The sequence below is a fragment of the Agelaius tricolor genome, unplaced genomic scaffold (genome assembly GCF_023055355.1).
Source record: "Agelaius tricolor isolate 1412-34295 unplaced genomic scaffold, bAgeTri1.0.p SCAF_10, whole genome shotgun sequence".
NCBI classification, from domain to species: Eukaryota; Metazoa; Chordata; class Aves; order Passeriformes; family Icteridae; genus Agelaius; species Agelaius tricolor.
The window spans coordinates 17,342,026-17,369,269 of NW_027269270.1; the positions used below are offsets into that span (position 1 = coordinate 17,342,026).

The 27,244-nt window shown below is 36.0% G+C and overlaps 1 protein-coding gene across 5 annotated transcripts in view; it reads right to left on the reverse strand.

The window, feature by feature from the left end:
* B3GALT1 (beta-1,3-galactosyltransferase 1) overlaps positions 1-27,244 on the reverse strand; it is a 174,324-nt gene that overhangs the window by 92,569 nt on the left and 54,511 nt on the right. For all 5 annotated transcript variants that reach the window (XM_071434982.1, XM_071434979.1, XM_071434981.1 and 2 more), the window contains exon 2: positions 3,689-3,828. The gene's annotated coding sequence lies outside the window, so the exon portion shown is untranslated. The remainder of the gene's footprint in view (positions 1-3,688; positions 3,829-27,244) is intronic.

Consider the following 27,244-nt stretch of genomic DNA (forward strand, 5'->3'; position numbering starts at 1 on the left):
AATTTTGTAAAAAATAGTAGTAGAAATAATAACCATGCTACGAAAAGACATGATAAGATTTTAGTCTGAAGAATTCATACTGACATTCTATTTCCCACATTTAATTAAACATTTCTGTCTTTCCAGAAGAAATTACTAAGTATTTTAAAAAGATACTTTCCATTCCAAATTTAGAACTGCTGCTCTGAAAATTTATCATAACTAATGCATTCATTTTTGGTTGTTGTCAAGGTGACAGAGTTATCAGAATAGCAGAAATCAAAGTATTTAAAACTTAGTTTTGAATTCCCAATGTAGTAGGGTAAGGTAAACACTAATTCTGTCAACCACTAGTTAACTTTCATTAATATGGAATTAAATTCATTCTTAGAACAAAAAATATACAAATATTGCTCTGTCATGTAATAATAAACAGATTTCCTTTAAAGAAGATAATAACAGAAGAATATTTGGTAATTTAGCAAGTCTATTTCCAACAGTGTGTCTTTAAACTTGAGCTGTCCATTAAGTCATATTCAAGATTCCTGCTTGCTTAGCAAGGAACACCCTTGACATAGTAGTGAGAACTGGCTTTTTCCCTCCCTTTTGTTCTTTATCTCTCACTGAATAATAGCCTTCATTTAGTGACATCAGTCATTTCTGCCACCAGCCCTTTTTATGGCTGGAACAGAAGTATGAATGGCACATACACTGAAATAAATGTGTGAAAACTTCATCAATTTTGATAAGTCACTGGAGAACGTGTCATGAGTTGGTATTATCATTAGCTGAAAGATGAAAATGGATGCAATAATTTGCACAGCAATTACAGCTTGGCCTCTCCTACCATTACTGGTAGTATTTAGAGGTGTTAACCAGAGCTGTGGCAAACCTTGAGACTGGTAAACTGCCCCCAGTGGGTTTTGGTAGTGAATACAAGCTAGCAAGGGCCATACAGCCATGATCCTCTATTTACTCACCTGTGAGCTTCTGTTTTCTTCAAATGGCATTGAGACACTTAAATTACTTATTAAAAAAAATCTTCCTAATAGCTGGTAAAAACTAACACGAAAGCACACTGCATAACCCATAATAGGAAATATTTGGAATTAATAGAGTCCATCTGCTTTAATCCTGCTAGAGTTCTGGCTAAATGGAGCAATCTACTTTTTGGCTGCTCAAATGGAACACTTGAATAAATGACAGATTTGAAGATGTCATCTGAAATACTGCACAATTATCATGAATAATTTGAAAATATTCTGTTCTTTTAACAGATCTTAAAATTTCTTATTTAATAGACTGTGGCATTTAGAGCCAAACTACTCCTAAAACCAGCAGGCCTGTATGTTTCTGGTATTTGGTATCACAATATTTCTCATTTAAAATTTCAGTGGTGACTGAATAATAGCTCCCAAAGAATGATCTAAACTGGGCTGGATTTTGTTTCAGTCAGAAAATTCTGCTTGTGAATTCTGATATATTGTAAATAGAAAGCATTTTTAAATGTGGAGTTGTTGTTTGTTTTGCAATTTCTTAGGTCCTAGGGACAGCTCACTCACCTGATATCAAATGGACATACTTAATTATTGTTTTACTTTAACTGTTTTCAGCAAATAGCCTCCCACTTTATTGTTTTAATAATTCATTTATTGGTTTTATTATAGCCGTGCCTATGGAATCTCATTTAGAGATTACTGAATAAATGTTTTCTCCAGCCTACCCCATGTAAAATTGTCTTTGATGTAAAGCCATATTTTGGGAATATGTGTAGCATTGCACATAGCATTTGCTGACTTTTAAGTCAAATCTGCTTTAATGCTGTCACTACACCTCTACATGTAGTGGCTGGCAATTTCTTCCTGTTAAAATATTCCTGATAGAGTTTGTTGCTTTTCAGTAGCTGGAAAGTAGTGTATTGCACTTTCAACTCATTATTTAGCTGCATCTCTGTTTCAGTTACAGATCTTATTGATATAATTAGGAACTATGCAATTTGCCCTTGTTTTTCTATATGCCTTGAGTGTGTTTTGTTCTTTCCCTTTTATTGCCCTCCCCAGGGTAATGCAAAATAATAACATACCATATGACAAATGGAATCAGCTGTAACACCATGCAGTGTCTTTTATCATATAGCTTTTACAGTGTGACATTCCCAAGTTTGTAACTGATGAATATTGCATGTCTTAGAGAAATTCCAGCTGTATGATGCTGCTTCTCCCATTGGAGGCATCCTTGCTGATACTCTGCAAACATGCAGCAGCCATCAGTCAACAGCACACCTGGAAGTGGCAGGATGTCCCAGCGTGTGGCAGTCCTCCCAAACTCCACAGAGTTGTTATCAGCAGAGTATTGTGTTATCATGAATTGCACAGCACATAATTGATATGTTAACAGTAATAATGAGGTTTGTATAGTTTGTGAGGCTTGGCTAAGGACTGTTGTATTTTTTCATGTCTTTAGAGCTCTTGGGAATTCAAGAATGTGTTTTTTCAGTTTTAAATATCCATAGGTTTGGAGTCAGTCTTCTGAAGCATGCTGTCGGGAAGCGTTAGATGCTGTTCTATGAAAACTAAATATTAGCATAAATAAGGATTTTGTAGATGAGTTAAAGTACTTATACAGGGCCAAACTCTAAAGGAATTTCAGCTTTGTGGATATACTAAATTGGTGTGATAAGCTGATGGTGTTACTTAGGAATGCAAAACCCTGTAAGTAACCATTTCTTAATACTTTATGTCTGTTGCTATACCAGCATCTTAGGTTAGCTTTAGTTTTGTGAGTGGAAGGGAGAGGTATTGATTAAGTAGATAGATTTGTAATGTTTAGCTGTAGTTTTCTTTTCATCTTCTGTTTGTGACAAAAATTCAATTTCAGACTATTCTGAAAATAAGTATCACTAAAAAGTTTATAGGATGTTTCTGTTGTGAACAGTTCCATCAGGTAATGTGCAGTGAGCCCAGTGTCCAGTTTGTTTTAGGGAGTAGAGGTTATACAGTCTCCACCACATTGTGTCTCCCATTGTGACACTATAAGTGGTGCAGCAACTTTTCTCCAAAGCAGGAGAGCAGATGAGGAAAGGATTAATTGTTCTTCCCTATTTGTCCAGATTTGGTCTTTGGTAAATATATTTCTACTCCTCTCTGGTCATGCTTAGGAAATCTAAGTGTGCTCAAGCTCTAAAGGAACTTTCCACCTGTCACCTGTATGAAGGGAGGGGTGGGTGATAGCAGATGGTGCTTTTCTGCAGTGTGCTTGTAATGCCCCAAGGGTTTGAGGACAGGACATTGTAAGGTTTGAGAACTTGGGGCTGTTGGGAGGGAACAGGAGCACACACAGCACAACTCCCTTTTACTCCTCTGTCCAACCACTACTCAATTGTCTTCCTGTAGCAACTAGTACAATGGTTTATTTAAAGGAAATAAAATGAAATACAGGAAATTGATTTTATTAAAAGAACTGTAGGATACCAGCAATATATAAGTATTTGCACTGAGAGTAACAGCAATTTTGCTCAAAAAGGAGATTCATTGTGTGATTGGGGGTTAGTAGGGTATATATATTGTGTGTGTATATATGTCCTATATATGTATATATATAGACACATATAGAAGGAATTCTCAGAAATACTAGGAAGGGCAGGATAAACTATTTGGCACAATTATTTGTACATTTTACACTTTGATAGAGAATCAGCTGAATTCCTTACCTGATTTTTTAGAAACAGCTCTGTCTTTTCGTCCTTAATTTTTCTTTCTTGCTTATCTTCATCGCATCTACTGTTGTTCTCCACTGTTTGCTTGTCTCCTCATCACATATGAAACCAGTGTGAAGTCTATATTGAAAAACCTGCATTGACAAAAATGCATGAGTTACATACGTGTAAATGACAGACTTCTTGTTTCATTGCGTTTTTTTCTGTCTTCCATGAAAACGGAGATAGAACTATTAGAGACTTGGGGTCAAGTACTGAAGTAATAAGTTTGCAGATATGAATACTGACATAATTTTATGCTACTAACCACTTAATTCCATGCACAAAACCTATTTATATACATTTTTTTCACAAAATGTGTCAACACAAACAGGTAGAAATAATGTGTGTCTTAAAACAGAAAATGCATATTTATGAGAAACAGAGAATACAAGTGTTTGTCAAGTTGTCCTCTGGAAGCCCAAACAACACCTTTAGAGTGCCCATTGATGCTCAGAGGTGTCACAGATGAGTTTACTTGCAGCACTGACCTGATTTCTTTTAGGCCTGGTCTTGAAGTTTACAAGGTGCCTATCTGAGACACCTCTGCAAAGTTCAGTGATTTTCACAGAATTCTGATATCCTTAAATTGCAAATGGCAATTTTGTGAACTGTGGTTCTAAGGTTCATCTGTTCTGTTTTCTGGTTTATCATTCTTTGATGTTTTTTGGTGGTGTGTTTTGGTTTGTTTTGTTCTTTGGGGGGTTGTGGGGTTTGTTTGTTTGTTGGGTTTTTTGTTTCTTTTTGTTGCGGTTGTTTTTACTCCCAGAACTTATATCTTGGCTTTTTCCAGTTCCAAACAATCTCTTCTCCATCTCTTTTGCATCTTTTCCCCACCTTTGCTTTGAGTAATCATGCCTTTAGGTGAGAATAAGTAAATTAAAATTTTACTTTCCTGTGTTATGACCTTAACTGTTACCAACATTCTTATTTCTAAACCTCTGACTTCTTTAAGTAAGTCCAAGATAAACATCTCTTAGTAGAATTGGATGAAGACTATTTGAAACAACACATTTTTGTCATACAACCAGATATGAAAAAGAATTAAAATTGGGAGTTTACAGTAGTGGCAAGGAATTTTATTTGCTTGAGAAGGACAGTAGCTACATATTTTGACCCTTTTCCAGTAGGATTTGTGTCAGAATGAAGACAAAAAGCATAGAAGTACTTAAAATGGATTTCTTTAAATGGTTCTACCTACAATGCAAGGAATCCTTGAGTGTCCAGTCTCAAGGACTGCACAAACCTCTGCACAAGTGTGCCTCACAGCTGGGCCTGGACTGGCAGCTTTCTGTGGCTCAGACACCCCAATATTGTACAGTGGACAGAATAGAAGATGTAATTAGCTTAAAAAGAGTAGAATTAGGATTTGTGTTTCCTTTTGTCTGATTACAAAAAAGCTTTACATATAATAAACACAGACATCAAAACTCACTTATGACAAGTAGAAGTTGCCTTGTGCATCATTTATCAGGGAGCTCTGCCACGAGGCTCATCCTCATACACTTTAACATGAAAGATGTGTTGCCTTAGAGCATGCCACATTTTATTAAGTATCCAGCTTTTCACAGGGATGATATTAAATGAAAAACATTCTTATTTGCCTGGAAATTTATGCCATACACCAAATACCATTTTATCTGCAATTTCATAGCAGGAACCATCTGTCAAGTCCCCACCCCCTCAGTGCTGAGAAAGGCAGAGACTGAAGGTGAGAAATATATTTGCTTCTAACAACAAAAGCAGCTGCTGCTGTTACTTTTAGCTGCAAGGCAAACCTGCTGGAAAAGGTGACTGTCTGTTGTGGTTCCAGTACACTGGGACCAAACCTGTCTGTTGATGACAGCAAACCTCCTAAAACTTGGAAGAAAATTGTTTTATAGATTGTGTCAGAAGGCCATGTACAAACACAGCTCATCTGGGAGGTAGAGCCAAGAAGAAACTTTGGGCTAGAAAAGTATCAGATTGAAATCAAGAATCTCCCCCTTCTCCTGCCTTCCTTTTGGTAGAATATTACATTGCAAAAGACATTATTTTTCTCTAATGATAACAAATTCTGATATTAAGCACAGCAGGTAGCAACACTCAGCACAGAATTAAAAAAAAAAAGAGTTGCATATTCATATGCTGAAATCTTTACCAGTGCTGCCAGCTGACTATTCCAAGTGGAAAAGGTACAAGCTTTGCTGTTCATTCTGCCAATTTCCTTTCATAAAACTCTGGCACTGTGTTTTGAGGACTGGGTACTCTAATCTCTGTTATTCTTAGCATCATTCATCAGGCTAAGAAAGATATTTACAGAGACAAGTCTTTTTTTTTAGTAGGATTGCTATTATATTATAGAAAATAGGTATACTTTTAAATTTATGGGAAAGGGAAAAGAGGTATTTCTTGAGTAAAATCACTTAATTCCTGTTACTTTCTTTCAGAGTGTACAAGGGGAGCACTGTGCTAGGATGTAAATATACCTAGAGTGTATTTCAAGACCAAAATATAAATATTGGTGAGAAAGGGCATTTTATGCAAATGTGTTTCCTGAGAGATGGCTCTCCCTCCCTGATGGTTCTAGTAAGACAGAATAATTTGGGAAAAGAAGTGGAGTGCCCTGCCCTTTAGCTCTTTTCTCTTTTCTTGTATATCCCCTTGCAAATATGATTATGACAAAATAAAAGGTTCATTTAGATGGGAACTTCTTCTAAAGTATTTTCAGTATATCACCATAGAAAATGTAGAGATAAAGCAGAACTATAAATGGCAACACTTCTGTGAAGGGGAAACAGGTCAACATGCCTTACTCTGTATTGCACTCGTTTTCCTTTTACAGCCCACCTGTCAGTCCTGTTATCATTGTCTAGAAAAGAATTTACAGTAAGTCTTTGCTTCAATCAGTTTCCATGGTAACTTGGTTCTGTTTTAAAACCTTTACATAAAGATGGCTTGGTTAAAATGATAATGAGCTCCAGTGTTCGTCCATACCTGAACTGCCTTTCCCATTGCTCAAAACTAAGCAGCTAGGGGTGTCACTCCATCTGCTCTACTTCTTTTGGTATCTACAGCAGTGTTTCAGTAACCAAGTCAGATCAGCTTACCCTCTGGAAATGTCAGTTTTCTGAGTTGTAGGGGCTTAGGCTACTGGCTAGTGTTTGTACATGATGTGCTGTGAAGCAGAGGAAATCATGTTGGGGTCTGGAGTCTTGAGTTCACTGGGGAAGGATCCCTGTGCATGTACAGAACCTACACTGGGGCTGAAAGCTCCAAGGACCATGGTGTCTTAACCTATGAACCAGAAAAGGCAGACTGTCTCCTTTGCAGAAAATACTGATCTCAAAAGTATGAACAATAAAATCCCTTCAGACCAGATCAAGGGAAGAAAAAGTTCAGGGGAAAAAACCAAATGAAAGTTTAATTGATTCTAAAAGTATTGTGATAATACCCCATCGTTATGGATATGTATGTTTTATCCAGCCTTTTGTTATCCCTTATCCTAGTTTCAAGCTTATCTCTTGCACTCATCATTTCTGATTCTCTGGCCCAGTTGGACTTTGTCTTTGAGAGTCTTGGTTTTCTTTCTGATTACTTTATACCAATTCTCATCTGGGAGAAAAATCAGCATTTTTTAAATGTAACTTAATAACACAAGTTTCAGTTAGAGGAAACAAAGAACTTTTAATGTGTATCTGATAGAGCTCTTCAGCAATTACTCTGAAAACTTGCTGCATTTCATAGATGACACCTTCCAAGTGCTATCAGCAATTCTTAAGATTCTGTACTAGATCTGCTCTTGTTGTATTGGGTAGCTTAATATTTATATAAGAAGTTTTTTGTTCCATTAGGGGCACTGAAAGAATTTATGAAATAAGTTTTACACATCTGTATCTTCCAGGCAGGCATTTAAAAAGATGCTGAATGTAGGTATAAAAACCTGCTGAATATAGGTACAGACCAGTTAATTTATGCTTGAGTTTTCCAAAGACACAGTAAAGATCTTGTGTTTCACCATGGGATAACACATTATTTTTCCATGGTAAGTGGTTGTCCAGCTGGTCTGTATTAAGCATCTTAAATAACAGAGTCAACTTGGTCATCTGCTGATTCCTCTGGGTAATGTAATCTCCCTGTAATTTAGTTGCCCTTTAAAAGGAGTCAGTACCCTTGTCCCAAGCTAAATAATTTGTGTGTACTAGAAGTTTGATTTAGACCTACATAATTCCCCCCAAAAACATTGAAAAAAAAAAAGCTTTCAAATGTATTTTTCCAGCTCTTATTTTTAACTAACAGTTTCATTTACTCCTGATGTCCTAGCACTGTCTTGTAGTCATTAATTTCTGAGGGAAGGGCACTGTCAAATCAGGGTATCATAAATCTACTGAATTCCTTTCATCAGTCATGGCAGTAACGTCTTCACAGTACTCCTGTGTCAGGAAAGCATGACCTTCTCTGACTGATCTGTGCAGACTATGCTTAATTGAACTGTGCTTTTCCAGTAAGCATTTTAACTTTCACACAATGATTTTTCCAACAGTGACATCCAAACAACTGGTTTCTATTTTCTGAGTGAAAGAACAAATAACATCTGATGCTTTGTCAGTTGAAAAAAAAGTAGTTTCTATTTTTAGTACTTTTAATATCTTTTATCTCAACTGAACAATTAAATCTGCTTAAAATGTCCATGTTTTTTAATTCCTTTTATAATCCTTTGTATAAAAGAAGAGGGCTGATTCTGTGCCTCTTCACTTTTGTAGCATTATGGATTCCATCCTGATGAAAAATCAGTGCTCTAGAAATACTGTACCTTGATATGAGAACTGAGCAAACCAGCTGTCTGCCTGAGATGGGGCATTCCTTGTTATACAATGGGCTTTATTACAGTTCTTACTTCATTTAACTAATCTGCTCATTGCAGTGTAATGCAAAAGGCTATACTTCCTTTTGCCCTGGAAGTTTTTTTCAAATATACAGCAGATCAATTGCTAACTGCAAAACCATCTTAGTTATATTGTTTGGTGTTTCAGCCTCTGATTAAAAATTACTGTTAAATTTAGAGTGTCTTATTCCTTAATTTTTAGCTCATGATGCTGACTTACTTTTTTAGAAAAGACTCCTCTTGATTATTTTTTATTTTTAAATGGATTTCATCATCCTATATTAATTATTACCAAGTATTTGAGACTACCAGTATCTATTACAAATTTGCCTGCTTGTAGGAGTCTAAATAGTTAATCTCTGTGCTTTAAATAATTGTATGATTTCCCCCCTTTTTTCCCCTACCCTCATGCGCTGCTCTATACAGCTGTTTTTTTTTTTATTGTGTATACAATTAATAAGATTTTGATACTTATTTTCCCCCTGAGTGCTTTCTAAAGACACATATTTTGAAATCTAGTTACAGTGTGATTAAAGTAGAACAAACCTGTTTGGATAAAATAATTACAGCTCAAATATTCATGCATCCATGAAATGTCACGTTACAAATCTCAGCTCTGCTGCTGAAGGCTGAATGGGCTATGTATAAACAAGTATGTAAAATGAGGATTAGTAGGGTAAGAAGTTAACTGTATTTGCAGTTGCTGCTGGTGCATACTTTTGAGCTGGATGAACTTTGCAATGGCAATGTGAGCCTAAGTCTCTCTCTCTCCTGCTTCCTTTGGTCCTCTTACATCCTACGTGATGTGTTGTCCAAACTTCCACACTATGTCCTAAACTTACTTGTGAGATATCTCTGTCTCTGATTTCATTTTTCTTATGCAAAGTATCTCCTCTCCCTGGTTATATGTGAGAAATCATGTTTTGAAGTGTGTTACACAGGAAGAGATTAGCAGAGGAGTGATGTTGTGAATGTTACCGGAGAAGAACTGGAGGTGCAGAGAGAGTTTGGAGAGTGTGAAGACAGGAAAAGCAGTGCTTTGTTTCTCCTCTCTGCTTGCTCCTTCTGTGAGTAGCACAGCCAAGACAGGAGTTTGAAAGCAAGTTTATCAGGATCACAAAGTTGTTAGCTGCCAAATTATCAAAGTAGAAGGACCCATAGAACTGAATCAGTCACTTTCCCTTTGGCATGTGTGGTTTGAGTCAGAACTGCAGCACGTGAATAATCTCACACTCTTTGCTTCTGCTCTTCTCTTGCCTCTAGTCCTCTTCCTGGCAGAGGCACTGGCCAAAATGCTACTGATCTTTATTGTTGTGAGTCGTAAACAATAATTATTTTATGATGGTGCAGGATAGGACAGAGCAAATAGTTGCAATGGACAGAAGAGTTAAAAGCTCAGCTCAAACCAGACATAGTTCAGAGACCACAAAACCCTGTTCTGGGGTCTTTGGAAGACCAAAAAAATATTGTCAAGAAATTTAATTTAATTTAATTTAACTTAATTAAGAGGTTCTTGTCACCAGAAGCTCTTTGTGATGACTATTGACAGATGGAACTATCTGATCAATTATTTGTCTTTTAACAGAACTGTTTTAAAAAACACACCCCTTCAGGTCACATTAAAATTTTAAAAGTTCCACCGTATTTAGAAGATAAATGGTAATCACAAACATAATGTTTTCATGTCCCCTAATAGCACTGAAAAATTAGATATGTATAGTTTCCAACTGAGTTTGCTGTTTCAAGGTGACAAAGATGTGGTTAACCATTATGTCTGCAATATAACAGAGTTAGCCTAGTGAGTAGGACTCAGGGGAATTCAGATTCCCTCCATGGCTTCTAGGCTTTTCTCCCCCTTCTATAAAATGGAGGCCATGAGTTCCAAAATTGGTGCAAGGATAAGAAATACGTTCCAGACTCTGTGATTCCCAGCTCTTATGAGGAAGAATGAGAGTGCTGCTGTGTATATAAGTACCTAAACAGTCAATAATTCCTAGTTTCTGGTCAGAGTTTTGTCTTGATTTACTTCATGATTGGAATTTCCAACATGAAGATTTTCAATGACATTACATAAAGAAATCTAGTGTAATATATAAATTTTCCAGAATTTATATCAGATCCCAGATGATTTCATTTCTAGAAAGAAATGCATGCTTCCCCTATTACTTTTAGAAGTATTGTGTATGCAATTAGTTTTCCTCTATGTACTGAGAATCTGGGGTTTGTGGGTTTATTTATAAAATCAAAATTAGCTTGTTTGATTTTCCTCTTCCTTTCCTTCTTTAAAAAAAATGTAATTTGAAGGAAGCACAAAATCAGATTGAAGAAGTAATTTTGGGCTCTTGAGATTATATGGCAATTATATTTCCTCTTACAAGGAAAAGAATTAATCTTTTCTAAATTACAGATGTGAAAAGAGTCAACTATGGAGGTATATGTCTTAAGCTGCAACAAAAAAAACAGGGTCAATCAACATTGTCTGTCTGGGTCTGGCATTGTTCTAGAAAATGGGGCAAATACCAATCTAATATACAGAATATGATGAATTCCAAGGTTACACATGCCATAGCTATGTGTCTGATTCACCATCTTTGAAGTTCAAAGTGCCTTATGGATGACTGAGCTTTTAAACTGGAAATGAAGCTCAAAGGGAAATGGGTTTGATAATTTTTGCTAAGATGTCAGTTTAGTCAATCAGAGAATAGCCTAAAAAAATAGGATTAGGATGAAACAGAAAGATTTTTGCAAATCTGTCAATGTCTAAATGTGCAAGCTTCTCTAGTCATCTGTATTTCTCCCCATCATCTCCAAAAACATAAGTATAAAATCAAGACTTATTTAAGACAGTGTAGCCTGTAACATTTAAAAGAAGCTCAGCTTTAAAAGAAAGAAAAAAAAAATAAATTCATGTGAAAAAATTAGGGTAAGACTCTCCAGAAAAGCAGAATTCAAAACATGTGCTGAGGAGCTGAATGCTGATCTAAGTCTAGTAAAAACATAAAAAGAAAAAAAAAATATATATATATGGCAAATAACTGTCATTTGTATAGTGATACTCTAATCTTTGTGCTGTTCAGGAGTTTTCCTGTCAGGATTGTTTAAGTTGCTTTTCCTCTATCCTTTTAAAAGGACTATAAATCTCTAACACTGCCTTTAATACATACAAAATTACCTATCTAGCATCTTTTTTAGACTGTTAAAATGCCCAGTCCTTTATGGTTCATATTCAGAACTTTCAATAGCTAAGTAAATTGTTTATGCATGACTTGCATTAGGAGGACAGTGAAGTTAGTACTTAGTAGATCAAAAGCCCTCTGAATTCCCACTCAAACTTAATTGTTTTGATGGAGGAACTTAATAGGCAAGCTTTTTATTTCTAGCAATTGTCTTTTAATAGTAGTATAGTAGTGGGACTTGTTGAATTGTTTCTAAGGTGGGGGTTTTTTTGTCATTTTTTGTTTCATTTTGAGAAACAGAAGTTACAAGACAATTTTTTTGACTCAAGAAGCTTACTCACTCGTGAGAATTTGTTACCTTTGCTACTGTAAAATTTATAAATCCAGTCATTACCGAAGCCATGAAAATTAAGTAACATCAACCATGCTAGACTTAAAAATACCTAAAACAATTTTTTAATACATCATCTCTTTTTAATTTCAAAATGATGCCTGTAATGTTCTCAGCAATGCAAAATTTAGATTTTTAAATTTGGGGAGTGGGAGTTGAGAGAGAACAATGACACATCCTACAAATGCAATGCAAGAGCTCAGTATTTTTAAGGTCACTTCTCCTTCTTATGAATATCCCTGATGGCTGCCTAAAATCAATTAGATTTAATATATTCTCACTAAATTTCTGCTCCTCAGTACTACAGTAACACACTTTATTAACAGCATGAGAAGCAGTTTTGGAAATTCTACAATCTAGAACTGAAAACAAAGATAGTGAAAAATAATGCTGCTTTTCTATACATACAGTCATGGTTTGAATGATGGGGTTTTTCCTCTTAGTTTTGCTTTTCATTTCTATGAATATTACATTGGGAAATCATCTTTTAGCTATTTTTTCTGTGTGTACATCAGATGCCCAGGTGGCATAAGTTAGCTACATTAACTTCCCTGATGGAGTACAGATTTGTATCACCATGGAACGGAGAGCATAGACATGTAACATAGCATGGCATTAAACTTTTCTCATCTAGCAGAGGTTATCTAACTTCATGAGAATTTCCAAGTACTTATTATCTTGGACTAAGGACTAAAAAACTTGGTGGGAGCTTTGCCACTACCTTCTCTGGAGCTAATGGGAAATACATAACTCAGTTTTAAGCTACTAGCTCAGATCAGATGATTACACAGAAATTTAGCAAAGGTAAAGTTGATTTTATATGGTCCAAATCCCTATTTAACAAAAAAGAAAGAACTATATTCTGTTAATCTCTTTTTTGAAATTCAAATTATGTTGATACCTTAGGGAAATGTCTGACTAGAGGCTAACAGGGTTTGCATGAGCTCTAGATGATTAACCTACTTTATATTGCTCTCACCACCCTGCATTGGTTAATCATTATCTTCAGCAGTGTCTTGAACAATTAGATAAAACATCATTTATTTCTTTTCTATATTTAGAAAACCTTAAGCTAATCTTATTTTTCCTTTATTTTCCATTGCGCTTGGCATATGATGGAACGTGTATAGTAGAATTAATGTAAGACAAAACCCCCAGTGTCTATCCTTGACTAGATTCAGATGAGTTAATTCTTTACTGTCCCTCCAGGCCCAGTATCCATTACTGTTGAATCAGATACTATGAGTTTGTAACTGGCAATGAACAAATTTTAAAATTCAGTCACGCATTTTCTCACTCAGAATCTGGTTTATAAGCTGTTTTGTTTTTCCTGAAGCATTAGGCAACTGATTGGGAAGCCTGGTGAAAAGAAGCCAGTCTGTTGTTATGGTAGTTTTGTGATACAGTTCTGGGTGTGTGTGGTGATCAGATGTATTTCCACTCAGAAAACAATTACACTGGGGTAGGAGGACTATTGGGTTACCAATTATTATAGATGGGCTTTCTAGTGGTGACTATATCATGGAGGTGAAAAAGAGTTTTTCAGGTTCATGTCCAGGCTTACCAGGTGTAACCCTCCATCCACAACACAACTAGAAATATGTAATCTGTCTGTTCTTCCATTCCTCTGTTCAGGGATACAAATATTGGTCTTCAGGATTTCAAGATGGTGTTTCAGAATGTTATCAGTTACTGGTGTTAGAGTGACTTTTTAAAATTACATGAGATTTTGCAATGGTCAGTTCTGCTCTGAATTTGCAATTCACAGAGGAATCTGACAAACAGTTTTGTTGGATTGGTAGAAAATTTTCTTTCTGTATCCTCACATTCTCCTATGAATTTTTTAGTATTTTTGTAAAGAAAATACATTAGGTGGTTCTTAAAACACTGCATGCTTGAAACATAATGTCACATCGCATGCAATATTTTTAACTTTTCTTAAGATGCTAAATTAAAAAGAATCTAGAAGTATATTCTTTAACACATTTGCAAAAAGGCCATATGTAAGAAAGGAAGATACAGCTGTGCTTATCAGTGCACCTCATCATGCTTTTCTAAATTTTTTCTGGTAGAAAATGATGACAGTTTATTATTAAGTAGAAATACATTTAGACATTATTGAAGAAATCTTTTGGAGGAAAATAAATATAAGCAGTTAATAAAATCATTATATATAAAAACCAGACATTTGCAAAGAAATTTTATCTTATCCCACAAGGAATGCCATCATAATACCAGAACATGTAATTTCTTTTGAGAGAAGGTACTTATCTATGCCCAGTATTGGGTCAGAGTCAGCCTTTATGGCCTCAAATTAAGGAACCAATTACAATGAAGAAAATGCAATAGCTAGGGAAAAAACTAGGTTTCAACATATGTACATTTCTAGATTGTATAGTGGATCTGATTTGCATTAAACTATGTGCTGAATTCCACAAGAATATCTAATTCTTGTAATTTGTGAGACTATAATCCCCAGGAAAAGTCAGTCTTTTTTCTTTGTATTTTTCCTGTGCACCATCAAACAGAAATATGTCTCACTAAAGATAGTTATTAAAAAAACTTTTGCACTTATTGAAAACACACAAATCCTTGAATACTTTTATGTGGCATTGGAAAAGTGCAAAAGACATCATGTGACATCAGCATGTCCTACAGAAAAATAGGAGGAGTGCTAGCTGGTAAAAGTGCTCAAGTGACTGAGAAAGAGACTCGTACCACAGGCTGCAGAAGGATGCAAATGAAATCCAGAGTCTGTCTGATTCTCTGTTAACAACTTCCCCTAGCTCTGAAGATTGATGAACCTGAGCATGCAGCCCTGCTGCTCTCATGGCAGACCTCAGGTGGCCCTTAGCCCCTCAGAGCATCACTGCCCTGGGCTCAGCTGCTGTCCCCTGCAGCAGCAGTATGTGACACTGAGCCATGCTCAGGGGCATGTCACACCTACCTGAGCTTGGATATATCTGCTTTATTGCATACACTGCCTCTAGATGGCCAGTGCTAGAAGTACAAATGTCAGCTGAGTAACAAGGACATCTTTGTGATGGTAAAGACTGCCTAATCTTATGAGAATCCCATCACAGTTAAGAAAAGAACTACATATTGTGAGCATTTATTTAAAAAAAAAAGAATCCAACATGCAAAATTGATGCATAATATTCTTTTTAAATACAGCTTCTTCAAGGAATTCTGTGCCACATTTTAACATTTCCCAAGCCCATATGTTTCAGAGCTAGGTATTTAAATCTCTTTCCCAGAACAGTACTAATAGAAGATTTCATTAACAACATTTAGGAGTTTAAATTATTGCCACAGAAACTGGTATATTATAGTGCAAAAAGAAAAAGAGAGAATAGTTCCCCCCCCAGCATATTCTCAGTGTATATTATATGATTTATAGAGAGAATAATCACATAAATAAACTGTTTTTCTTTTTGAAAAGATACAAAGCTAGATTTATATCCAAATTAGGAAAGTGTTATCAAAATAAAATAAAAGCTTTTCACCTGCACAAATCCTACATGAATACTAAGCACATACTGTATATTCTGTGTGCAAGGAATTTGTATTTGAAAAGGTTCAAAGCTATGGGGTTTTAGAAAGAAACTGTGGGGAGCTGCTGTAGATTCTTGAAAATAAAAGGTTTTCTAATGTGCCATAATAAATACCTTATGATCCTGTGATTATTTTTTACTATTTCTATGCAGACTATGTACTGAGATAAATTTCCTTTTTCATCCATCCATCCATTAGATTGCCCGCTAGGTCTAATTCATTCATTCTAGTACAGACTCAAGTCTTCTGCTTCCCACCCAGTTCCACATTCCTTGGTGGTGGCATGTTCATGTACTTGCTGGGCAGATCCTCTCCTGATCTTGGGCCATGCCTGCTGGAGGTAGTGGATCTACATGGGACAAGTAGTTTTGCCTGAAGTTTATTGTCCTGGAATAGAACAGAGGCACCAGCATTGCATTTAATGGAAATTTTTGCTGGCTGTTTGTTTGTGCCACCATCCTTTCAACCATGAATTCTCTCCATGCAGAGATATATTATTTCCCTGGTGTTACTAACTCCTCTGGTCAGATTTGCAAAACAAAGGAGATCACTGTGCTGGATTTGAGTATAGCCTTTTAAGCCATGCCAATATTGTTTTAAAATTACATGCTTACTGTTTAACAATTAAGATTATGTAAGGCTATCTATGCACGACCTATTTAATTTTATCCTACCCATGACCTCTCGTGTCCATCTGTGTACTTTGAATTGCAGCTAAAGTAACTTCATTTTTGACAACTTGAACACTGATGGTGCATCTGCTACAGAATGAACTTTATGTGGGATAAGAATCAGTGTGAGAGCCCACAGTGCAGGTGGTCAGTTCACACTGAACTTGCCTGAACTGCTGCCTTTCCCTTGGTGAATAGATGCAAGCTGCAGCCCACTTTAACTAGGAGACTTTTACACCAATACTCAAAATTTGAAAATCTACCTGGTCGTATTTCTTTTTTGCTTCAGATGCTGCCATTACACAGGCATGGAAAGTACCTTCAGTGGTAGTTTTCAGCTCTGTTGTAGTAATTCCTGTTGAAAAAATCCAGATAATCCTGTGTATTTTTTTTGTGTTTACAGTGTGTGATGTAGCTCCCTCAGTAGTTTTGATGTGTTTATCAAAGGTGATTAAATACTATAAAAATTTTCCAGCTCAATTCTCAGGTGGAAGAGACAATCCAAACAAGCATACTCTAAAACTGGAAGTGGCCCCAATACAAACCCGTATTGGCAAAATGAGGTACTTTTAGCTAGGTAAGATGGTGTACCACATTTGCAGCTGTGTTTATTTTAGTCCTTCTTGTTGTGGAGCAGACAGTCAGAAATTCTTCCTTCTCAACAGAAATTCTGTTGAGCAGAATTGAGTTTTGTGTATCCCACTGCCAGAGTCTATTGATCAGATCCAGGGAAAATACACATTGACTTTTTTGACATTTTGTTCCTTTCTATGAAACAAAGTTTCCATTACAACTGTAAGAAACTGAAACCTCAGTTTCAGTTGAATCCAGAGTATGTTTTAGGGCTTCTGTAGGTATGAAATGTAGAAAAACAAAGGTTAGTAAATGTTAGCTGTGTTTTAGCAGTTGGTATGGTGTCTGACCCAATACTCTAGGTGTACTCTGTTAAGGCTAAGTTGTCCTTCAAGCCAAAGAGGTAAAAAAAAGTTAATAGGACATTTTGGATAGCTCTGAGAACCTAACTGTTAGCTTGGCCATGCCCTCATGCTCTAATCATAAAGTATTTTTTCCACTGTTTCAAGCCAAAATACAAGTTTTATAGGGTATTTTCAATCTCTTAGTATTTTTCTTTTTAATTGTATGACAATATAATATCAACATGGTGAAACGGAACTATGACATTTCCTGGAATGCTCTGACTGTATTAAACCTTGTCCTGTCTGAACAGGATTAAATACCAGATAAATACCAGATTCTGGTATTTATTGCCAGAATCTGAGAACTGCCTCCACCCAATGCCATTTAATCTCTTGCAAGTACTTGAGTATCATCATGTTACAACAGCGAATTTAGGGTTACATGATCTGGTTAAGATGCTGTGTACTCTTTTTTTCCTTAAGTTCCCTTGCACAGATCCCAGCTGATGCATATCTTTATGTTCTCCCCAGTATACTTTTATCAGTGAACTTTTGAGATTTCACATCCTGTCCATAAAATTATTGCAGCAGCAAAGTAACAACAGTGTGTGTTGTACATACAGATTTACTTTTTGTTACTACAAATATTTAATTGACTTGGTTGAAAAAGATTTATAGACAGCTAGAAAAGGCAGAACAAGAATTTGATTTCATACATAATTCAAATGAACTTGCTATTGGACCGTTTCTGACACAGGTTTGAACTGAGAAAGAAATTTAAACATACATATTTGCTATATAGTACTAAATATTAAAACAGAGAGCATCCTATAGCATCATTCTTAATGTACTGCTTAATGAGTGGAAGCGGTAATTGGCACTAGCTGTAACTTCGGATCATTGCTAGCTGCAGCCATTACTGTCCAAAGTTGCATTTTAGGCTGAATGCTGACTATTCTGTCTGTGGAGAAACTTTCTGTTCCCTCTAATTAAACTGGATAATGCAATTCATGAACTGTTTCTGGATCAGTGCTCTCCTTACTTTAATGGAAATCAATGAAAAATAAGTAGGCTTCCATAGGAGGAAATAAAAGTACAAATTCAGTCTCAGAAAAACAGCCCGTGAAGATTTGTCAAAAGTAAAGCACATTGGTGACCTACAGCCTTTTCTGGGCTTAATGCACTGTGCTTGCCTTGGAAATGCTAAGGGCCAGATGGAATTATTTCAGGCTTCTTCGAAATGAGTTATCAAGTCCTGCTGCTCATACATAGCCAAATAAGCCAGAGTTTTGAAATAAGTTATCAAATCTTGGCACCAATGCAGCACCAACCAGTGGGTTTGCAATAGACTGCTGTGGAATGACCAAAACAAATCTCAGTAAAAGGGAAGCCAGAACACTTCTGTGACTGCAATTACAATAAAAAGGCTGCAGCTTGCCCAGTGCAGCAAATCCACCACCTCTAGAAACATCTTCTTCAGCAGGTTTTACTACTTCAGCTTCTCTTGAAAACTGGAAGATATAACAGTCCCTACCAAGAACAGAAATGCAGCACCAAATTAGATTTTCCTAGCCCTTTTCCAGTTTCTTTGCCTTTGCTGTGCAGAGGGCCTTTAAGTGATTTGTGTTTCTTCTGTGGCCTAAAGCATTCTTCCTTTAACAGAGAGAATAGCTCCCTGTACTAATCTGGAGAGACATCACTTGGGTAATAGTGCATGATGTGTTGCTCCTAGAGGAAACCAAATGGAGTTTTGGACAATAAAGCAGAAATTGGGCTGCTTTTCTACTTTTAATAATGTACCTGTTCAGATATAAGTCTCTTTCTTATTTGTTGGCAGAGGGTGTGTAAATCTTTTTAAAATATTGTCAGAAGATGCAGTAAAGGTGGTTTCCAATTTCTAACATGTGATGTCATTTGGAGAAAAATATTAATAGGTATGAACCAACATTTTTGTAACATTGTAGTTGCTATGATAAGACAACTTTGTTGTCTGGAAAGCTAGAAAAGCCCTAACTTTGTGACAGTGTTCCAAATCTATACTGAAAAAAATCTATCAAAATTCTAGTTTTAAAATTCTCCAAGAATCTTTCACATGCAGATTATCTCAAAAATCTGAGTATTTATATCTCATTCAATGCACGTACTTTGTAACTGTCTAGGATGTTTAATGATGATACTTAGGTTTCTATGGAGAGTTAATATATTATAGGCCAGCAGCAAAAGCCTTCCAGTCCTGCAGGGGCAACAACAAGGTGGATGAAACAGTCAGGTGTCAACTGCATGGGAACAATGCCCATCATGGAAGGGTTTGCCAGGGAAGATGACCAGGCCTCTATCTTTAGCTACAAAGCACAAGCAGAGGGCATCTTTAAAAAGCTGCTTATCATCATGTCTCAATTCTCAATTTCATCTCACTATCCATTGCTGGTTTTGTCAGTTCCTACTGTTTTCCCCAAACGATTTCTCTTCTGTGTACTTTTTCTTGCCTCCTAAGCCTCAATGGAATTAGAATGTTTAAAACCATTAATTGCAAAGGCGTAATTTGTTTTCTGTGATGTGAAATGAATCCTTCCAAACATGGACTGTCTAGATAAAAAAAAAGGTCAAACTTATCTTTTAAACTGTTAAAAACAGTAAGTCAGCCTTAATATTGTACATGATAATGCATTCTTTCTCAGTATTTTTGAAATTTTCATTTCTCAATGACTATTTCATCCACTTGAGTTAGCTCCTGTCTCTTCTCTGCAGCAGTAGTATTTGTTGCCATCTAGGAACCTCCTTAAAAGAGGAAGGAACTACTGTTTAGTGTTGAATTGCAGGGAATTAAGAAATTCCCATGAAAACCTTTTTAAAATTATGATGACAGGATGCAGGTGAAATAATGACAAAAGGATTTCTTTCATGAGACTATGACTTGTCTTGCATAAAGAACTCCACCAGAGTATGCCTAAAATGGATGTCTGTGACTCTGTATCTGCCAAAGGTTACCAGCAGTTCCTGGTAAGAGAAGTAGGAGGCTTCCTGGTGTTTCTCTTAGCATGGATTTAGCAGTTTAGTCAGAGTCTAGGCTCAACAGTAATTATCTACCTTAGTTGTCACCTCCAAATTATCCCTTAAATATTTATACATAAAACATTTAAACATGACAAATGCAAGCAAAATCCTGTGAAATTAAAAAAAAAAAAAGACATTAGGGCTAGACTGCAGATTCTTTAACAGTGTGTAACTGATTTTTCCAAGTGAAAGATTACTTAATATCAGACTCAAGATAGTTTAGTGAACTTACTTGCTTTTGAGTGAAAAAACCCCAAAACCCCAAACTAACAACCATGCAGAATACAGATCTCTGAACCCTTACTCATCTCTGCCCCTGTATTTGTCATCCTCCTACCAGAAATAATTAGAGCCATCTCAAATTCTGCCTCTTAATCTGACTAAATAATTTCCATGTAGATTTCCCTTCCAGGGGTCTGTTTATGATCTTCAAAGCTATTTCATCTTAAGAAACCCTGTATCTTTGATCATTTGTTTCAAACAGTATCCTATCATTCCAGTAAAAGGAAATTAACGTTTAGAGGACACCTTCAGGTAATTCAGAATCCTAAAACAGTATAATCATAATTACTTGGAGAAATACAAATACAAATACTTGGAGATCAAAACAAGGATCTAGTCCTCTTTCTTATTAAGGGATGATTTTACAAAGAGAAAAACTCTTTTTGAGATTTCACATATATCAATAAACTATGTGTGTCATCTTTCCCTGCCTGCAGAGAATTTACAGATTGTAAATTTTGGAGAATTAGGAAAAAAACAAGGATATTGTTGCAGATAATCTCAACTATGTCCTTTGTCCTGCATAATTGCACCTTTCTTTTTGTTCTACCTTTAAGTCTGAACAAGGCTTCTAAGGCTTAGGAAAGCCTCAGTAGGAGCAAGGGGAATGTGCTGTGTGTCATCCCCATTGTGCCCCCTGCCTGTGCCTTTGCTCCCTGAATCCAGTGGCGGGACCTACAAGGAAATTTCCTTCTATGACAATGGTTTTATGCCTAGAAAGTCACAGTGAATAGTTGTGATGGCAGCTTGCTTTACTCTAACAGCCAGAGTTATTTCCTTCTGTTACAAAGCACAAATCTGTTGTGTCTATTTGGGAAGAGACAGTGAAGCACTAAATTGTGGGATTCAGTGTGGCCATATCAGTGCAGTAAGCAGGTAACCAAAACATGGATACCTCCTTTGCAGCTAATAAAATCTGACTACTACTTCAAAATCTAGGAGCAAGCAGAATCAGAGTATATGCCAGGTTATGGCTTTGCCCCTCTATTTTTTTATAAGAATTATATTGTCCTGTCCACTGAAACTCATTAAGGTACAAATTAGAAGTTGTGAAGGAAAGTCATCCTTCATTGACCATTCATGCTGTGTTGTTGAAAGTCGTTTTATTTATGATGTTTCCCTGCCTTTTCAATGTATCATATATCAGACAATTTATCAGAAAGTTGTAATGAACTCATGATTTGATACCATTAACAGCTGCACAAACAACACAAGCTGTAGATCTTCAGTTTTGAAAATTCAATTATATGTTCAAGCCACAGATTATCTGGAGTTTAGACTTTAATTCATCCTGCCAAAGGTTATATCTTTGTGTATTATCTCTAACTGATTCCCAGGGTACTTTCTAAAATTAAAAATATGAGACTTCTGAAATATTTTCAAACTTGATGCCTCAGTGATTTATACAATTATTTTGATTTAAGAAAGTTGTAAAAAAAGGCTTTGGTTGATTCTTGGGGGCACTGCAAAGTTACAGCTCTCTCTAAACTCAGTTAACCAAAATTGTACTATATACACAGCCAAATAGCAATGGGAGGAATACCTGTTCTGTTCTCTCCTTTACTGCTGGACAGTACTAAAAGCTATTCTACATTCATACTAGCAAAGACAAAGAGACTTGAAGGACTCTTTTGTAAATCAAATCTATTTCTCCCTACCCTAACATTTGAAGCAGTATATTTTTATCAAAACCATTCATTTTGTTTCTGTGATACACTGTAAACAAAGACTCAATTTTAACCAGTAATGAAGTTTTTGTGCGAACTAAAAGCAAATGCTACAACTATTTAGAAAAATACAAAGGATTGGAAAGGATGTCCCTTCAAAATGTAGAAAGTAGTAATGGAAAGTATTTGAGATAATGTTGTAAATTGAAATGACCCCAATACAATAACTATTCATAGATAAATAATGACTATCCCCATAGTGCCTTATAGAATTTAAAAAATAGTTTATTGCCTTCCAATAAATAAACAGTAATTCTGTGAAAACAGTGTGATTATATTACTTTTTGTTCTGAACGGTCAGCTTTTTTTTATGCATACTTTTGAATAGGGAATTGTAAGGATAATACATTTTGAAATCCTGTATGTACATGCCAAAGAATCCATTTGAAAGCACTGCTCTTTGTGATTTTACACTGCCAGTAAGACATAGCACTTTAAACTTGCTCTGTCAAATATACCATTTGTCTCAGAGATTACACAGCACAACCTTTCTTTTTAAGCTTGTTATTGCTAAGTATCCTTCAACACATTGGGGATGGTATTTAACACTTTGCCTTTTACCCTGAAACCACTCTCTGAAAAGGGAATTGCTTTGTCACAGATAATTCACAATAGACCACATACTTAAATTTTAAAATATGGTAATTTACAGCATAGAATTAGCAGTACCATCAAATATTTCCCGTAAGGATAACTACAATGTTTGAATTAAAAGTACATATTTGTAACTCAAAAAACCATATATTTGAAAGTAACAATTAATTATAAGAAGCTCTCCCTGTATCATTGTTCAATGAGAGAAATAAGAAATTTCCTTTAATGCAAATGAAAAGCAAATGTGAAAGTGCAACTGTGAAGGGCTATAATATTTGCTGTCCCTAAGGGCAGAAGGGCAAACTGAGAACTGGCAGTTTCTACTGAGAGGCTGTCGTGACACTGGCCACAGATTTGAGTCCATGGTAGTCTTTGCAGGGACCTCACTGTGGCTTTCTTCCTTCCTGTGCTAGCATAGTTCAAGATGCTTTCAAAGCCTTACTTCAGTATTCTCTCTTGAGGGCTCACAGTTCAGTATGCAGATAATCTGATAAGGGTGCTGCTACAGGAGTCTGCAAAGCCACAAAACTAATAAGCAATATAGGAAGGAAGAGAATTAACTTTTTTCCCCCAACACATTTAGTAGCCTAAATTCCACAGAAGAATCACACACATAGACAATATTTTTATTGCCCATTTCATGTTGATAAATGCAGGAAAAAAATTAGGAGCTTGATCCAATATCAGATGAAATTCAGGCTGTCCTTTGCAGTCTTCCTTTTTATTTTGCTCTCTATTCTCAAATAGGCAAAATGCTAGCAACTAGAAATCAAATTGGAACTCTGAACTGTAACTTTATACTGAATCATATTAAAAATTTAAAGGTTATAATCAGGTCATTGTAATTTTGTTATCTAGGTACTTATTTCCTTACTCTTCAGTCCGGCGTGTTTGGTGTAGCTCTCTTGCCTGCTTTTTTCACACAGTTTTCCCTTTTGTCTCTTTGACTGCAATAGTGATAGGATAACCATTGTATTTTGTTCAGAATGCATTTTTGGACAGATAATTCTGTTTTCCAAGATTTCTTTCATCTCAGTGTGTTTCTCTGTTGGGAAAGAACCCATTGCTAGAGCAACTAGGTTTCAAATAAAAACATTTTAGCAAAGAGGCCTTTTATTATTCTGAGTTCCGACTGTGTAGTGTTCTATTTTTCTTGGACAGCAAGAGTAACTAGTTGTTAATTGTATCCTTCTCTTTGACTCATAATCCTATTGTTTTTGAAAATTGTGGGCAAGTTAAACAGCAGAGAAGAGGAGAAACATTACAGGAAAAAATGTAAAAGGTTTTAGGGGAAAAGAAATTTAAAAAAACCTAGAAAATGAGAGAAAGAATAAAGAAAAATTGCGGGAAGATAGAGATTATTGCTCTTGAGACTTTCATATGAAGTCTCATAGACTGAGCCTGATCCTCTCCCCTTTGATTCCCCTTTCATTGCAGAAGAGGTACCAAGACCTGTACCAATTGTAGCACAGCTCCAGTCCTGCACCAGGATCCCACATGCCTGAGTCTGCAGTTTTCTTTGTGATCTGTCAAGCAGACAATCTTTCAGCTTCCAGGCTTGAAAAGGGGCCAGTGCAACTTTGCAGCCATAGACACTCCTCCAAACTCCTCCTTCTTAGCATTGCCTTGCTGAGAAGCACAATCCTAAAGATGTCAGCCCTTCTTTCTCATGTGACAAGGCAGTCACAGCACTTCTGATTCACAGGATTGAATGCCTGCATCCAGCATGGGGTGAAAGATAAGATGCCAAATTCTGTTGTGAGAGCCAGTGCTGAAGTTCAGTGCATTGAAGGAAGTTAAGAATTCAAACCTTCTATAAGGTCACAAAATTCCCAAATAGGGATTATGCCTCACAGACCATTTGGGGCAGGAGTTTCATGTGCACTGTTGGCTCAATGCCACTTGCATATGGGATCAGCCTCTTACTGCCTTTATTTGCAGCAGCAAGTATCTGATATTGAATGTTTTGGGAAGCTCACCTGAAAAAAAATTCTTCATCCTTATTCTGATATCTGAGGTGAAATGCAGGCAGCATCAGCACACTTCCAAAGATGACTGTGCAGGCTGAACTGCAGAGCACTTCACACCCTGGTAGTTAGACTCCAAATGCATTGAGAAGAACACTAGGCAGGTAAGAGTTTTGGGGTTTTTTAGAATCTTGCTTATCTCTGCCACATTCCTAGCTCGACATACAGCAACCAGGTTGGCAGTCTAGGCAGATTCAACAAGGACTTCTCCTGCAGGGAAACCCTACCCTCATTAGAATTAATTCCTCCAGCTCCAGATTTTCAGCATGCTGGTAGAGTGTGCTGGGTCCTTCAGTTTATGAACAGCATACTGCTCTCAGATTAGTGCCTTCTGAAGAACACAAAATTCACTAGGGAGAAAAAGAAAACATTGATGTGTTTGGGTTTTCACAGACACACCTGATGATTTCCATAGATTTGAGGGATTTTTAAAATTAAAAAATACAGTTACTTCAATATTCTGCAAATGGCTGAGGGAGATATGTTACAGAGTGCTGGAAACTTTATGCAGTATGAACAAAGGCTGAGGTTTTTCTTCCACAGTGAAGTCAAAGCTGTTGGTATATTTTCAATCTTTCTACAGATTCTATGCAAAATTTGTCCTCTGCCATTACACCGGTGTGATACTTGGCTCTCTGTTTCCTTTATTTCTTTAGTTGTACATGTAGCACTCAGTATTATTGCCTCTCTTTTCTTTTGTCTTTCTTATTTATTTTCTCTCTTATGATTCATGTTGCACAGTATTCTGGTAGAGATAGGAATTTTCATTTGTTCTGTCATGTGAAGCTTGACTGTACGATATTTCTTTGTTCAGTCCTCCTACTGATTCCTTCCCAAATTGCAGAAACAGTGGGTTTCATATGTATTCAGCTATCTTCTTGTCTAAAGTATCAATACAAATGCATTGTATTTAGTTGTTAAAGACAGTAATTAATTCTAGTTTAAACTGCAACTTAGCACATTTAACATTAAGCTAAATTTTAAATGAAGAGTTTTTGAGATCCAATATATGAACCAAAGTGTTCTGAAATTTGTCATGGAATGAATTTTTATCCCTTCCAAAATCAGTTTGTTTTAATCAAACCATTTTCTAGCAATAAACCCAAAAGGATTTTGACCCTTTAAATTACATATTTTATTTACAAATTTCTTTCAAAAAAGCTGTTTCAAAACAAAGAATGCACAGCATTTTGTTTGGCATTTTAAAAAATGTCAAATTAGGGCATATTCCTAGTTGAAGTAGTTAAATGATAAATTCTAATTTCAAGAGTCATCACTTTGTTCTTATAAACCATATTTTGCAAGTATTTGTTGTTTTACAGATTATGATGAACATGTATTTTTGTCCTGAAAAAAACATTTTGTCAGAATGCTTTGATCAGCTCTGTGGAGAACCCAAATGATCACGATGTTGCTCAACACACCCCTAAGCTAGACCAGCACTCACAGGCTCATTGTCCATATCAAGAGGACAGAAAACATCCTTACTGAGCCAAGGACAATTTCTCTAGCATTCAGGCTCTGCAAAGTAACTGTGCCAAAAAGCAACATCAGAAGTATTTTTTGGAGTTACACTGTCAGAGAGATGACAGGCTGTGTCCCAACCTTCTAACCAGGTCATCTTTATGGCCGCTCACACCAGGCTGCCTGCTGCTAGAAGCTGTTTTTCTTATACTGCCTCCAGGAAACAAAAAATCAGAATAAGATTTTTTTTTCCTAATTAATGTTTTTTTTTAAAATGGAGGGCGCTGAATTGCATGCGAATATATATAGTTTTTAATATATTATATATTTATGTATCTATTATGTACTTTATATGTACAATATATAATTATTATATATTATAAATATATAATATATATTATATATTATAAATATATAATATATATTTATATGGTGTTTTTCAGTTTTATACTGTAAATAACAAGACTTTATCATAATCTAATAAATTAAAAATTTTGGGTACTTTTGGAACAAGTTATAAATCCTGTAAGGGTTGTGTACACTTTTGATGCTTATTTCAAGTACTGAGTTGGCAGGAGGGTTGTGTTTCACCACTGGGCTTGCACTTTCTAGGAAGCTTTACCATAGCAAGAAACCTCACCGTACTCCTAATGTTCTGGTATTCTTATCTACTGAGCATTATTGTAAACTGTAAGAGTTGATCATGTGTGTCTTTTCAAGGCTGTATCATGGCTTCACCAAGGCAATGAAGAATTGAACTGTATTCTCAGAATTGAACTGTATTCTCTT